The sequence below is a fragment of the Pezoporus wallicus genome, unplaced genomic scaffold (genome assembly GCF_028554395.1).
Source record: "Pezoporus wallicus isolate ANWC-B61680 ecotype Strahan unplaced genomic scaffold, APGP_CSIRO_Pwel_v1 contig_3365, whole genome shotgun sequence".
Lineage (NCBI taxonomy): Eukaryota > Metazoa > Chordata > Aves > Psittaciformes > Psittacidae > Pezoporus > Pezoporus wallicus.
This window is the reverse complement of record NW_026640883.1, coordinates 462669-477967: the sequence shown is the minus strand read 5'-3', so window position 1 is coordinate 477967 and position 15299 is coordinate 462669. Positions and strand designations below refer to the sequence as shown.

Here is a 15299-nt window from a genome sequence, read left to right as displayed (position 1 = left end):
CAAGCTCTCTTATGAACAAGTGTTTCTGTACAGGACACCCAGATGTAAATTACCAGCCTAACAACTGGCATTCTTTCTAAAATGGAGGGAAAAGAAGTTTACAATAAGCAGATATGCATTTTCAAGTACAGAAAGTTACTGTCTTTTTGATCACTCAAGGAAGTCTGTGTTTGTTAGAAAACTTTGCCTGTTTTTTTTGTATGATACCATCTATATGATTATAGATACCATTCTCTACGATACCGTTTCTGTATGATATATCTATATGATTGCCTGTGCCGGCAGGTGTACAGTGCCTTTGCAAACTTGTGCATTATCTAGTTTTATTAAAACATTTAAAAACAAAACTAGAATATCGTGTTCTGATAAATCTTTTTATATTGTCCCTAGCCCTGCTTTTCTGGTATTTGTCCTCTGAAACTCCATCAATGGCACCTGTGCATATTTGGATAGAAGCAAATAAGGAACAGTAGGAATAGTTTCAAGTATGCACATTTCAACTGAAGAAGTGGGATCTTAAATTAAAAATTATATATTATAATGCACAGATGTCACCTGTGTGATCTGTAACATCAATTTCTCTTCCATCCTCAGGAGTTTTTCTGTTAATCTTTTGGCCTCTTTTTTGCCAACTGCTGCTGTTTGTCTCTTACAGAAACCAAAAAATGTCTCCAAGAGATTGATTTCTTTTTGTGCTACTACTGGTGTGCAACCACCAGTGGACAGCTTTCTCAGGAATTGGTGTTAGGTGCTTAAATAAGGTAGAAATGCAGCATGAACCTGAGCTCCAAGGACAGGGTGTTTGATTTTAATGAGGCTTATTGAAATCTGGCCAAATGAGCATCTGTTCCTATTGTTTGTTCCATATTTTGTAAGCCAGTATCTTCAGGCCAGATAATGGTATTGGTGTGTGCTTCATCCTCAATTAGAGAGGGGCACAGTTAAAAATCCCCTGGCATCTGGTATGTCACTAGGATTCTTGTGATGCTCCTGTGTGCAAACAAGTTTCTCTTCTGTTCTGCACCCAGGACTACTTGCTTTCTGTGGTGACCTTCACACTTTCTATTTGCTGTGTGGTGAGGGATGCTGTGGTGTGTCTCCAGTCTCCTTAGCTGTGTCTTTGCTTGGATGGATTATATGTGTTACTGTTTTCAAACAGAGGTCTTGCCTTTTCACACTTTGATAATGTGGGCTGCATTATGTTAGAGTTTTGCTGTTTGCTCGGAGTCTGTTAAATTTTGCATTTTCCAGGATCATGGAAATACCCTTTCAATTCAAAGTGCTCTTTTGTTTCCCAGCGAGAGACTGGTGTACAGCTGATCTCACAGAGTTCTAAAGTCAATACCCATTTCCTGCATTCATTAGGTAGGTCTTTACTGTTTATTAACTCCTGCAGTCAGTTCCAGTTCATCTGTATCTGCTATATAAAGAAATGTTCTCAGTTTCATTTTACACATTGAATTCTTTCCTACCTGTGCCAGAGATAGGCACCCTATGGCATACTTGCCAGAGACAGCACAGAAACACCTTCTAAATGGCATGCAGCATTCCCACGTTTCTAAGTTCTGAACTCGGCAGCAGCTGGGAGAGGTTCTCTGCCTCTTTCTTCCTCCAGTTTCATTTAGGTAAAGATAAATAGAGTCACACACACCATCCTTGAAAAATTAGATTTCTGTTTCAGGCCACCCCTTGCACATGTGATAACTGGTCCTGCTTCTTAAGGTCTTGGCAAACCAAGGGTTTTTAAAGCAGAGTCTTTAAGGCATGTTGTACCTTCTAGGGAATCTTTGAGTGTTGTTCATCAGAGTTTTAAATGTACATGCTGCAGTGGTTACAGTATTGAAGTAGGAATCTAGAACCATTTTCTACCCTTTGATTTTAGCACTGTGATTTTATTCTCTGTGGCCTTGGTGGCTTTTCTTGCTACCCTTCAAAAAGGGAACTGAGTAATACTCTCCATGCAGAAATGTTGTGAAATTTAACTAGGTGATGCTTTTTTGACCTTTGGATGGGAAGTCCTGCTTAAGCATGTAGTGATGTCCTGCCTGCTCAGCAAGCTGGTGCAGCATACAGGAGGACAGGGCTGTGTTCTGCTTAATTCTGGAAACACAGAACAGGACTTGGTTCTTCAAGAATGCCATGAGAAAGTTTCTTTCAAGGATGCATAGAATTATTTAGCTGTAGCTACGCATTTTACATTCAAGGATGATTCAGCTCAAGCAAGGAGCGGTGGAACTAGCAGGTAATTGAAATCGACCTTCCTTTGTCAGTTCTTTCTGCATTGCTACTTTCTAATTTTTAGACTAAAAAGTAGTGTGTACAATAATAACATTGAGCTCAGAATCCTTCAGTGAATTAAAAGGACAAACCATGAGTACTCTTTAATAAACAAACATTTAGGGTTCCAGGCCGCATGTTCCAGTTGGCAGTAGGACAAATTGATCTGACGAGTGTCCCTCCTGTACTCTCAAGTCCCTTTATGTCATAGATTGATGGCTCCTCTTCCGTGAGAGTGTCCGTGTGTTTACTTTGCATGAACAATGCAACCAACTGAGTTCTGCTGTGATAAACCAGAGTCAGTATATCTTCAGATAATGCAGTTTTCCAGTGCTTTTGAAGCCTTTACAGTCCTTGAGATTGAAGTTAGAGCATTTTAATTATGAACAAATATTATTTGACTAGCTACATTTTGTTTCCTGATACTCCTTCCACTGTTCTGATTAGGAAATATGTTATTCCATAGCTTAATTTTTAGTATTAAGCTTCTGTGTAGTGATGCAGAGGGCTGTCAATGGCCATGCTTCCAGCTCCAGATCCCTCGGTAGCAGCATCCCCTCCTGTGGCTTGGATATATACCTTTCTCTGGGGCAACATGTCTGAGACTGTTGCAAACCATATAGGTGCTGCCTCAGCCATTGGCTGCTAGAGGTTTAAGCATGTCATTTTACCCTTCTCTTGTAGGTAATCACTCTGCATAAAAGAGGGTTGTGTGAATGATGGGTATTTCAGGGACATTGTTGGGGTTGCTTAATGTTCAAAAGGTGCTTTCAAACTATGACTAATTCTCAGTATTTAGACAGCACAAGTAGAAAATGGCATTGGAGGTGTGTCTAAAGGCTTCAACCTAACAATGATCTTTCTTAGTAATATGTCTACTTTTATCTTAACTGCAAGTTTCTCATATTTTATGTATATATTTTTTTAGGTCAAGACAATCTTTATGCTTTTGCTTCCCCTTGGTCTAATAACCTCTTTGCAAATGACTGAGAAAGAAATGTGATATTCCTGCTCCCCCCACCCCACCATACACATTCTCCAGATTTTGATAGACTTGTTTTATTTATTTCCAAAATTATATCCGCAGGAAACAAGCTGTTTAAATTCAGATTATGCTGAAGCAAAATGGTCCTGGTATGAGAAGCAACGTGCTGTTTTATGAGCGCAGAGTCCCTTTTCTCATAACTGATTGATAGTAAATATTTTCCTGAAGAATTATTGCCAACCATGAACAGTGCAACTGTTTCACTTTTTTTTTTCCGTGCTACTTGCTGTACCAGCCATTGTCTGTAATTAAGATCTACAATTCACAATGCAGACGTTTGCACTTCCTCTGGGTCTGAGCTATTTATAAGGCATTTCAGCTGTTCAGAGTTTCTTTTGCGTGTTAAACTACATGTAAACAGGCTTCTTTAGTTTTCAGTTACACGAATGCTGTGCAGTGGTTGTCGTTTATGCTTCTCTTAACACCCAAAATGATTTTGCATGTCAGTGAAGCCGTGAATTAAAAAAAAAAAAGTAAAAACCTTGGTTTTTTTTAAATGCAAAATTAAAGAAATAGTAATATAATTACTTATAGTTAACTCATACTATTATAGTTAACTCATAACTATAATACTTATAGTTAACTCATAAATTGCTCTGTAACTGGCGGTCTGTGAGTGTATTCTGGAGATCAGGTCTCAAAGCTCTGCAGTAAGGATGGTCAGTCAGGTGATATGCAGAATGTTGCTACGAAGAATCATTTGCAGAGTTCAGTCATCTCAATGGAGATGTTTCTACTTTTTGGAGCCCTGGGTTTGAAATCACGAGAAAGCAGATTGTTTCACCTCTGAAGTTGAGTTCAGTAAATATTGGCAGGGTTCCTGTGCAGATCCTGGAAACTCCTCAGGTGTGACTGGTTCTAAGGAAAAACTTTCTTGTGGTGATTACAGTCAACTGGAACAGGTTGCTTGTGGAGGCTCTGCAGCCTCAGTCCTTGGAGGTTTTCCAGACCAGTTTAGATGAAACCCTGAGCTACCAGGTCTGATTCATAATGCAGCCTACATTGGTCAGGAGGTTGGGTTGGAGAACTCCTGAGGTCCCTTCCATGCTGAATCATCCCAGAATCCTCTCCACATATAGACAGTAAAGATGTTGCAGAAATCTTATAAAATTTAGAACTTAACCTCGCATCCTTAATCAAAATTCCCCTGCACCTCTGTTCTGTGTAGTGTCACATGCTGTAGTTCCGCCTCAAGTGTTTGCTGGTTTGGTGATTGATACTCTGCATAAAAAAATTACAGCCTTGAGATCTTCATTCAAGTCCTGTTACATTAAGCTCATAGGGAGTGTTCACCTGGGTAAGTTCTGAAACAAACTGGACTTGTACTTGTACTTTGGGCTCTTTTGAGCTGGAAACGTGAAACAGTTTGGAATACAAATCATTGGTGGCTTTAGTGGTAAATGGTGGTGAATGTGAAGAGAAGCATCGCTTCTTCAGCAGTCTCCTGCAGTGGCAGCACCCTCAGATGGTGGAGAATATAAATACCATTAACGTGACATTAACTAGATCTGTTTTCAGTATTTTTCAAATGCAAGAATTGAAAAAGTGGCTTGAAAAATGCGTCCAGTTCTTACGCTAAAGCTTGTGGTGTGAAACACGGGAATAATTATTTGATAGTGTAGCCCACAGTGGGGATGCCATTGGTGTAGCCAAGTGCTCACATTTCAGAAGGTGCAGTAAATTCTGAGTTTAGCCTAGCAAGAAAGCTGCTAAAAACGAGCCTATGTTTGTAGACCAGTGGGGGTTAACATGGGGTATGCTCCAGCATCTTTGCTGTTAGGAGCGGCCAGGGGAGGGGAAACAGCGTGGAGCGAGTTCATCGCCAGGCGTGTGCTGCACCATTGCCCAGCGATGCATGCCGGATCACCCGCATGCAGAGATCACATGGCTCCTCCAAAAGTCAAACGATCAATTCGCCTCGTTTTGGCTCTGTACTTAATGCACAAACAGTGCGATCTGCAGGGCTGTAATTGCATTGTTAGGGCCAAGGAACAAGCCTGTGCCTTTTCAGCAGACAGCTGGCAGGGAAAGAGGCATGTTGTTAGGAAAGAGAGAGGCAAGGCAAATAAAATTACTGCTAACGTTCAGAGATCGGCAGGAGTCCTACTTGCCTAATCTTACCGGTGGGAGCAAGCGGCTGTTGTAATCCAATTATAGCAGCATAAGCAATTTGTTAGACACTCCGCATAATGTAACAATTTCCCAATAAACTCTGACTTGTAATAACGTCGGCAAGAGCCCACATAAATCTGCCCGAATGGTGGGGGCTGGAGTGTTCGGCTGGGGGCTTGTAATTTGTGCCATCAGCACGTTTTGTGGAGTGTGGTGTGGTGCAGTCTTTCAGTGCAGGAATTTTAAGGAGAAAAGCATGGCACGCCCCTCCAAGAGAAAAACCATTAGGAAGGGTCAAAAGAGATACCAAACAAAGCTGGGAGGTGGCTTGTCTAGGAGGGAGGAACCATCAGCCCCCAAATACAAGGCTCTGGCTGATGAGGACTTAAAAATATTTAAAAAGCAGTAATGGAAATTGTAGCATTCTAAATGACAGCAGGAGGGGGAGGGAGAACTAGAATTACATCTGGTTTGGAGAGGAACGGGGAGAATATCCTTCCTTATATTTAAGCTGTTTAAATATTAAAAAAGAAGCTCAAGTATTGAAAGGGATGCTCTGTGCTTACAAGACAGAGAAGCCTCGGATCCTGTCCCAAACAATTCATAACCTACAAAGGGGAAATTTAAACCTCTTTTGGTATCCAGTTACTTTCCCGTTGTCTTTCTTGCAGCTCCTAGCAGGCTTCGTGCATATTGGCCCAGCATCTTGATGATGTGTCTGAGAGATAAAACGTAGGTCTAGAACCATTCACTTTGAGCGTACCCCAGTGAATTTAACTTTTTTGGCACAATGATGAATGTCCCCTCTGGTTCATGCAGATCTACACAAAGAACTAATCTAATTTAGGTATTATTTAAAAGTAAAATCAGTCTGCTGTGCTCTGCCTGTCACTCTTAGAGCACATTCCAAGTTACAACATCGTAGACACCAGTTTAAGGTTTATATTTAGCAAGATTTAAGATATCATATTTCTGTTAATCCCTCTATTTAGCATTTCCTTTTGCTAAGATGCAGCTAGGCAGCAGGCAAAATAATGTAGGTCCCTTTATATATAGCATAGAAACTGTCAGAGGTCCAAGATTTTCAGTGTAGTTCTTACCACTGCTGTGGTGTAAAAATGCCTGACTTCATATCACTAACAATACTTTATTTTCTTAGCTATGGGATCCTGTGAGGCTTCAGCATAGAGTGACATTTCTGCTCTGACTCATTCCCAAGTTGTGGCAGCACAATGCCTTTTGTAGGGAAAAAATAGTTCCCAGCCGCCCAGAGCAGTTTCCTGTATCTGTAGCTCTAGCTTTCGGTCCCTGTGTTTTCTGGTTGGGCTATGCAGGCTCCTTTGCTTAGCAAAATAACCAAACCCAAAACTAAATTGTTGACCTTGTACACACAGCTCACATAATTTCACCTGTACCATGTTTGCCTTTATGGTAGTACAATGTTTTCTGCAGTTTTGGGGTGTATTTACATTCTTACCTGTCATATTAGTACTGAGCTAGTTTTTGTTTAAACTGTAAAATAATAGCTGAGATGTGCAGGCTGCCATGTGGTTAATGCTGCATATATTGTGCCCTCCTTAATGTGGAAGTCAAGCCTCCATTGTTCGTAATCTTCATTGTCAGCAAGCATATAAAGATAACAGCTGAGACTGCGAGCGTCTCCAAAAGTGTCCTAGTAAATATTTTCTTTGAACATAAATACACCTCAAAAAGCATGTTTGAAGAGGGCAGGTATTATCTTAGCCTACCAAAGCTGCATCAATAAACTGCAGTGCTTCTAATAAAGCCACTCGGTGTCTGGGTTTAACTAATGGCTGATTTTCACAGCTTTGACAGTGAGCTGTGTGCGTTATTTTCTCCTGATATTGTAAAAATAATGAGAGCAAATTAGAACAATCAGTTTACCCAGATAGCTGCTGATTGGAGGTGATGGGCAATATGGCAGCGGGTAATCCATCTTCGGGCTCCTGTCACATTAACTTCAGCAGTGTGGAAAAGATCAGGCGGAGCGAGCGGGAATCCTGCCCAATCAGAAAGCTGAAATTAATGAGAAGAGCATTGTTCTGTGATCAACCTTTTAATTAGCAAGAGTGGAGATGGAGGGAGTGATGAAGCTGGCAGCACAGCTGCACAATGCTGGGCATGTTTTCGGTGAGGGGGAGGAAAAACATGGGTTTTAAATTACCCCTTCTGTGCTCCCTGTACACCGGCAGTGTGTCTTCATTCGAAACCCCTTAAAAGATCTTAATAAACAGCCGCATCCAGGTTAATATTGCAAACGTGGCTGTTACTAATGAGTAGTTTCAACGTAGGTCCTTTCGGGGGTCATTTAGGAAAATGTTGATCACTGTTTACAAAAAAAAAGAGAGAGACTCACAGGGTTCTGTATCAGATTTAAACTTGTGCTGCATCGAGGAAAGAAGAGGAGGGAGATGGATAAAATTAGAGTAAGGGACTGCCTGTTTTAATACTCCCCTCCTTATTTAGTATATGTTTGAAATAAGATTCCTCGGCATATATTTGAAATGAGACTCCTCAGTTAAAAATACTGTGTGTGCCATGTGGCTTTCAGCAGCAAAAAAAAGAAGAGAGAGCAAATACTGCATTGATTCCCTAATGCTCCTTTTTGCTGGTATATTTTTGTCAATGGGCTTTTTTTCTTTTTTTTTCCACCCGTATTTTTCAGTTTATTCACTTGCAACAAAAAAGCCTAATTTGAAATATTTGGCTGCTGTAATTGCTAAGAAGCTTGACTTGATTATTATTTTTTTTTTCTCAGTGGTTTGAGAAAATCACAAATTTCTCAAGTACATTCTAAAATTAGACGCTGGCATGAACGCCTGTCACATCTCAATAGCAGTCTTAGTAAAACTAGTATTTTTATAAAGGGAAAAAAAATAATCTGAGGAGAAGAGGGATATTAGGGGGCAATTTCTGGGAAAGGAAATAAGAAATGTAATGAAATAGGATTTATGTTTACAGTGCAGGGAAATCCAGCTACTTCTGATAAACATGGTTCCTTTTCTGTCTTCCTTGTTCTCTGCGCTGTGTTTTCCAGGCATTTCTTTTCTCCTTCCCCATAATTCCCAGAGAAGTAATGGTTGAAGAGTGAGGCTCTGTCATTCCATGCCTGGTGTCTGTGCTGCTTTTTCTTTCATTTTTCCAAGCAGGACACAGGCTCTCTTCGCTTGTAGGTATCCCACTTTCTGATACTGAAAAGTAACTAGAATCTGCTCAGTTTGCAAGAGGAATCGACACGCTGCAGCCTGTAAACTGTACAGGTTGCTTGTGTGGCTGTGCTGTAAGCTCGCAATCAACTTTGCATTGCTTGCTTTTAGGTAGGTAACAGTAAACATGTGCTGGAAAGAAAAGCTTGTGTGGATGAGGTTGGCTTTCTCTGGTTTTTAGTTCTAGGCAGATCTCACCATCTTTGCTTACTGTAGTATTTTGAACTTTCTTACTTTGTAGCACTGATGTAACCTCTTCCCTCCTCCTCCTTTAAGAATGATGGGGCTTTGTATGAGTTTGGAGATATCCAGGTAGTTTTTATAGCTTGAAAGATGTTTCATCTCTGCAAAAGTTAACCTGGTCCATCACAGACCTCTTTTACTATCCAACCCAGTTGTATTTCTAATACAATAATGAGTGAGGCTTACAGTTCTGCCTGTAAAGACTCTCTGGTATTTTCCTTTATAAGAAACAAGTTCAGTTTTTTATAACTTTGCTACTATTTAACACTTTGAAGTACATTTTTATTTCAGCCTCAGTCTGATTCCCTTTACTCCCTGCAGCCTGAGGCAGAAATGAAGTTTGGTGTTTGGGATGAACAGTATTCACTTAAGGAGCAGCTGCTCAATATTTTACTTTATTTGTATTGTTTGCTGTTTCCCCCGGGCTGTATGTATTGCATGCCTTTCAAACCCTGGTCAGAATATGGAAATACAAACTTCCTCCTGGGGGGTTTTCCTGTAGTTTGAGTGCTTCACAAACCTTGATTAAGCTTTCCAGTGTTTCCTTGGATGAGGGTTGGCCCTTTTTTTTTTTGCGGAGTTGAAAAGTTACTTTTGCAACTGAAATCTAAGGGGAAAATAGTTTATTTATAATAAGCAAAGAGGCCTCACAGGAGGAATATTAAATTAGGAATTATGACTCCAGATTTTGAGACATCTTTTGTCTTTGTCATATTCTGCTTTTCCATCTCAGTTCTTCCATCTGTAGAATGGGATAATGCTGCTTAACGTTTCCTTATTAGACATTTGGGGATCTGGAAACCTAGTTGAAGCATGTTTCATACCTAAGTGTTATTTTTGTTTATATTCACCTAATGTTGATTTGGGCTCTGTTGCTCTGGCACCTTCTCTCTCCCCAGGTCCATCTGCATTTTTAAAAGGCTGTGTTAGACATGCATCTTGGGAAAGATACACTTGCCAATGGTTGCAGTCAAATTTGCCATCAAATATGATCCTTATTGGAGGCAAGGGGAAAGTCTAAGAAAAAGTGGACAGTTTCTAAGCCAAACGTTCTTGTTGTTGCATAAAACACTGAAAACTCTCAAAGCCTTTTGTTCTCTTTTAATAAAACACAAAACCCAGTAAATTAATCCACAGCTGCTTAAATCAGTTTGTCAGTTCCCAAAGAGATATCCTTGTGGGCTGAAACCAAATGGTAAATTCTTGCCCAAAAGTAATCTTACTTGCAAGAGAATAGCAGGAAAGGGGGGGATGTGTGGCAGAATTCACCTTAAGTATGGAGCCACTACCGTGACTCTGTAATGGGATGTCCCAGCATGGGGTATAATATCATAAATAGTGTAAATATGGCACATGTGAATTAATAGGCAGCTGAGGGATTGTTAATATTTACATACATGTTAAAAAGAACGTACAGCTAATCTTAATTCTTTTTCAATCTAATAAAATCATTTTGGTTCAGCTTCTGGTTGTGTTTTGCAACTGGATGATTTTATCAGTTCTAGAAGTTCTTCATTGGGTTTTTTTTTTGATCTTATTTTCTGTTAATTTAAAATGTTTTATGTGTTTTTCACATTCAGTTGTTTGTATTTTGCATTTTCTCCATGCAGTTTTCCTGGCTCTCTCTTCCTGACTCCACACATGCCTCTCCTTGTTCTGGCCCCTTTCAGTTTGACAGCTTCTTTGAGACTGGGGGACATTTGCTCCCCAGCAACCTGGGGAAAGAGACATTCTCAGAGGGGGGGAGAGGGAGATTTATTCACATTTTTGCCTGATCTCTGAATTTTGTCTTTACCATCTTTCAGGATCAGAGCTGTGTGTAGAGGGTTACTACATAGTATCTTCTGTCTGAGGCTCAGCCAGTTTAGGGAACATTAATGTAGCTCTGCAATACCCTGCGAATTATCTGCATAGTATCTCAGGAGAAAATGGTCATTTAATCCAGGCTTATAAGGAAATCTGTGGAAAGCCAGGAGTAAAAGTCATCCTCTAGCTCTACTGACAGTCTATGCTTCTGCTTTAACTGCAGGTTTATCATGCCTTTCACAGAGGTATGTACTCACTTCCTGGTGACTGGTGGACTCCCACCAGTTTTAATCACAGGTTCCGTAACTGTCACCTCTTCATCAAACTCTCTCTAAAATACACCTGGTATGAATGTAACTTTGTGAACATTGGGACTGACTTAAAAGGCAACCCCATCAAGCAGTATACCTGTTTCTGTAAAGCCTAAAGTTGACCTGAGGCCACCACAAAGGCTTTGATGCACAGCCAGGTTCTCAAACAAAGTTGTATGTGCTCTGAGGAGGTTACAGCCATATCACTTTCTGTGATCTAAAAAGATACTCAGCCAGCCAGGACTCCTCTGTAGAGATGTGACTTTCATCTTTGAGTAAGCTACCCACAATTCCTGTACAAATTGCTGTAGAGCATACCGCTGCAAGGCAAGTCATATGGACAGGTCAGCCTATTTTGGATCTAATAAAATCATTAAGTAATTAGAGCCTATACAGGAAAAAAATTCTCCAGAACCTTTCCCTCTCCCTCACCCTGGCCTGTAGCTATCGAAGAGTTTCCAGAACCTCAATAAACATGTTTCTAGAAACAGACACTCAGGCAACCAAGCACATACCAGACCATCTTTAGGTAATGAAAGTTCCAGAGTGTTTCTTTCCCCTTTAATGGCCCCAAGGAGAATTCTAGACTCCATGGATCTTATACTGGTGCACTTCCTAGAATATGTATATTTTGCCCAGTACACCAAAAGGCTTCCTGAATACTGTTGGTGAAGCCAAAACCAAGCCTGTTTGTATTGCCTGTTAGAATTTTCCAACCTCTAGATAAACTCTGTGTTTTACTTATCCCATTATCTATTCCTTTACTCTGCTCTGTGAGGGGTACCAAACTGTCTACCAGCTGTTGACAGAAACCCAGCAACATTTCCTTTAAAAAGCCAACCACAAACCAAACCCCAAATAACAAAACTGGGTTAAACTGGGTCACAATTTTCAGACTCAATTTAACTTGGAAGATTTTTTGTGTATTTGAAAAGTAAAGCAAGTCTCATATATGTAAAGACTTTCTGTGTTGTTTTTTTCCAGCTGTATAATCTGTATTACTATTCCCCAGAAATCTTTCCTACCTTAAGAATTGCAGTAGTATCTTTTTATAGGTGAAACACTTTAAATTTTGGAAGATTCAAGGTTTTCACCTGATTTTAACTACCCCTTTTCATATACAGTATGAGTCAACATGTGATACATGAGAACTTTTTTTCTTGAGTAATGAAACGTAGTATCTGGTCTATAAAATGTAAGTACATTAAACGTTTCTGCAAATAATATAAAACACAAGAACAACATTTACTTAAATACATCATTTTTAAGTTTACCTATTAAAGTGTTAATGGCTAAACAGTTATTTATGAACTATTACAGAATGTTATTTGTCTTTACAGTATAAAACCTTAATTCTACTAATGAAATCATATATTGAAGTACTAGTCCCTAAAATACATTTTGTAGTTCCCATGGAGGTGGGGTCAGGGAAATGTGAATGTATACATTGCATAGATATGTTATCAGTTGAGAAATGGGAACAGCGCTATTGTGTCAGCAATCTCATATCCTGCAATAATGTTTAATAGAACAAAAGAGTTTTCATTGGAGAACTTTATTACTCTGTTTACTTCCAAATATGTAATTGTCTTTATCTTCATTTCTGACCATTTGTCACCGTAGTAACTTCTTTGGATCAAGTGCTGACTCGTAGAATCTGTTCTAACATGAAAGACTATATCAGCGGACCTCAAATCCTGTCCTCAGGTGGAGACTCATTTACCATCAGAGTGTCCTGATACTGAACTAAAAAACTCTTATGTAGGATCTCAGGTGACTCAACAGAAATTGTCTAGAGGTCAGACATTTGCCTCCATCATACTGTCTGTCAAAGTAGATCACTATCAACTGGCAGGACAAGTTTTGATTCTGCTGGTCAAAAGAATTGATTTGGAGTAATACTGGACTCCAGCTGGTACCTGTCTTGAGTTTCTGCTCTTTGTGGTCCTGAGAATATCAGATACCTGTTGCAACCTATACCCAACTGGTCAGTTAAAGGTAGAAGCTAGCACAGGACAGCAACAATGTTGAAATCAGCTGTGTATCTCTTCTAATTACGGAGACAATAGACCATTGACCCTGGAGGCAGCAGAGTTCATAGTTACAACAGCTGACTGCCCAGCAGGTCACAGCCTAATCTTCTCGCTCAGTGGTACGTGACTTGAAGGTAACTCCTCCTGCAAAAGTGCCTCTATATCAGGAACTTTGAGGTTACTTGCTTTAGTAGCATTCAGATTAATCTTCATCCAACATCCAAACATCACACAAATAAACAGCTTAAAGGTTTGCCCCAGATCCCATGAGAGCTTACCTGGAAGCAGTAGCAGTATGAAAAGAGATACTCTCTGTTACCATGTAATACATTTGTTATAAATGCATCAGGGACAATTGGGGTATCCTGTTGAACCAACTACAGACACAGTGAATATAGCCTCAGGGCAGTCTGACGTTACCTGTGAGCCTCCTGGAGCTGAGACAGATGGATAAAAACATACCAGAATAGTATTCCTGTGTGTCATATGCAAGTCAGCAGTTCAGCACCTAGTGGAAAAGTGTGGGTTGTACATTTCATAAATCTCAGGTGTGATTGAGCTCACTGGCCACATGCCAGACTGAAAATTGGCAGCTCTTTTTATGGGTGAAGCAGATGCCTGTCATTCGTGATAGAGGAATGAAGCCCTACCTTTGTATAATAAACACAGTGGAGCCCATAGTCCCAGCAGTGTTCTCCACTTATTGAAAGTCAGTTTGCTCAGATACCAGTCAACAAGTTTGCATCTGTTACTTGTTTCAGCATCTTGTCTTGCAGATACTACTTAGCCCCGTTAGTGAACTTACTGAGTTTCATCTTACAACTGGTTAAAGTTTGGTCTGAGGTCTTTTTTCCAGTCTGTTTCCATCAGAAAAATGAGTCCAGAACCCAGTTGTTGTAACAGCTGGAAATCCTCTCTGAATTTCCAAGCTAGCTTATTCACTGAGAGATTGTGCCATTGGCTCTCCAGCTTGATTCTTCCTTTTGCTTAAATAGTTCCTCATCCCTTTTTGGTGTTTATCCCTATATATTTTTAGAGAGCAGTCTTATCCTCTTGATTTTATTAGGATAAAGTGAATGGTCCTTGCAAAGTGGCTTAATTTAAGAAATGAGGGAAGAGAAACTGAACATGTTTGAGCATTTGTAGTCAAGGAATTTGTTTTCTAGGAGGAATTTATTTATGTTTCCTTTTCTGATTGCTCTTTCCTACACAGAAATTTCAAATGATCGCCCTAAACTGTGCTGCAGCTATTAACAGTCCATGTAACAATCTGATTCTTCTGGCTGATGTGAAGCTTATAGTTTAACTGTCATATTAAGGCAATGACTCAACCTATGTTTCTTGTGAAAGGAAGAGGAATCTTGGGCAAATGACTGCATGCTCCTTGTTTTTTTCAGGGATCCTGGTCCCTTTGTTCTCTTGGAACATTGTCCTGCCCTTTGCAGTACTCAGCAAATACTACTGCTTGACTGGATTAGGTTTTACCAGTAGTCACTGCCACTAATTGGCAGATTTTAAAATTTAAGAGTTTTCTTGGAGGGAACCTGGAATGGGAAATAACTCATGTTGTGCAGTAAAGAAAACTGTTCCATGCTCTCCTTCATGTATATTTAACACAATCTGTAATTTGCAAAAATAGATCTGAATTAGTCTGCCTGGGGAAGCTCACATCTAAGATAACTGCAACAAGGTAGGCAGTCGCTTGTTGTATGTGACTGGCAGCTTAGTTGAGGCTGCAGCTTGGAGACAGACAGCAATAGTCACTGTATACATTGCTGGCACTTATTGTTGAGGAAAATTAAAAATGAACAACTGGGTGGTTGCTCTCACAGATGTGAAAATAGTTTTCAAGGTAGCTGCAATTACTTATTTTACCACAGCAGTGGATCTTGACAGGCTAAGTAGTCCTTACCTGCTCATCTTATAGAGTAATTTAGGGAATGAGAAGGGCGCTATATGTAGCCAGGTTGTTTGGGTCCTGTGTCCAGCAGGCAAACTTGCCTTCATGATGCCCTGAATTTGTGAGATTTGATAGTTCTGTCCTAATTGTGTGTGCAAGTTCAGATTTAACTGTCTTCTCATAGCCATAAGATCTGAGATCCTCTTGTTGCTTCACAACACAAAATGAAACCCTTGTAACAGTGACCACAAACTGAGAATTCAGTTAAAATACATGATGAGTAAAACATTCCAGTGTCGGTTTTTTTGACCACACTTCTGCCAGTTTAAGCAATAGCTTTTGTGC

The 15299-nt window shown here is 40.0% G+C and overlaps 1 protein-coding gene and 1 long non-coding RNA gene across 14 annotated transcripts in view; both read left to right on the top strand.

The window, feature by feature from the left end:
* BTRC (beta-transducin repeat containing E3 ubiquitin protein ligase) overlaps nt 1-15299 on the top strand; it is a 116983-nt gene that overhangs the window by 65318 nt on the left and 36366 nt on the right. The gene's annotated exons all lie outside the window — the stretch shown is intronic.
* LOC130605550 (uncharacterized) lies at nt 8330-10034 on the top strand. Its single transcript, XR_008973738.1, has 2 exons — nt 8330-8653; nt 9804-10034. It is a non-coding gene; the product is annotated as an uncharacterized LOC130605550 (long non-coding RNA).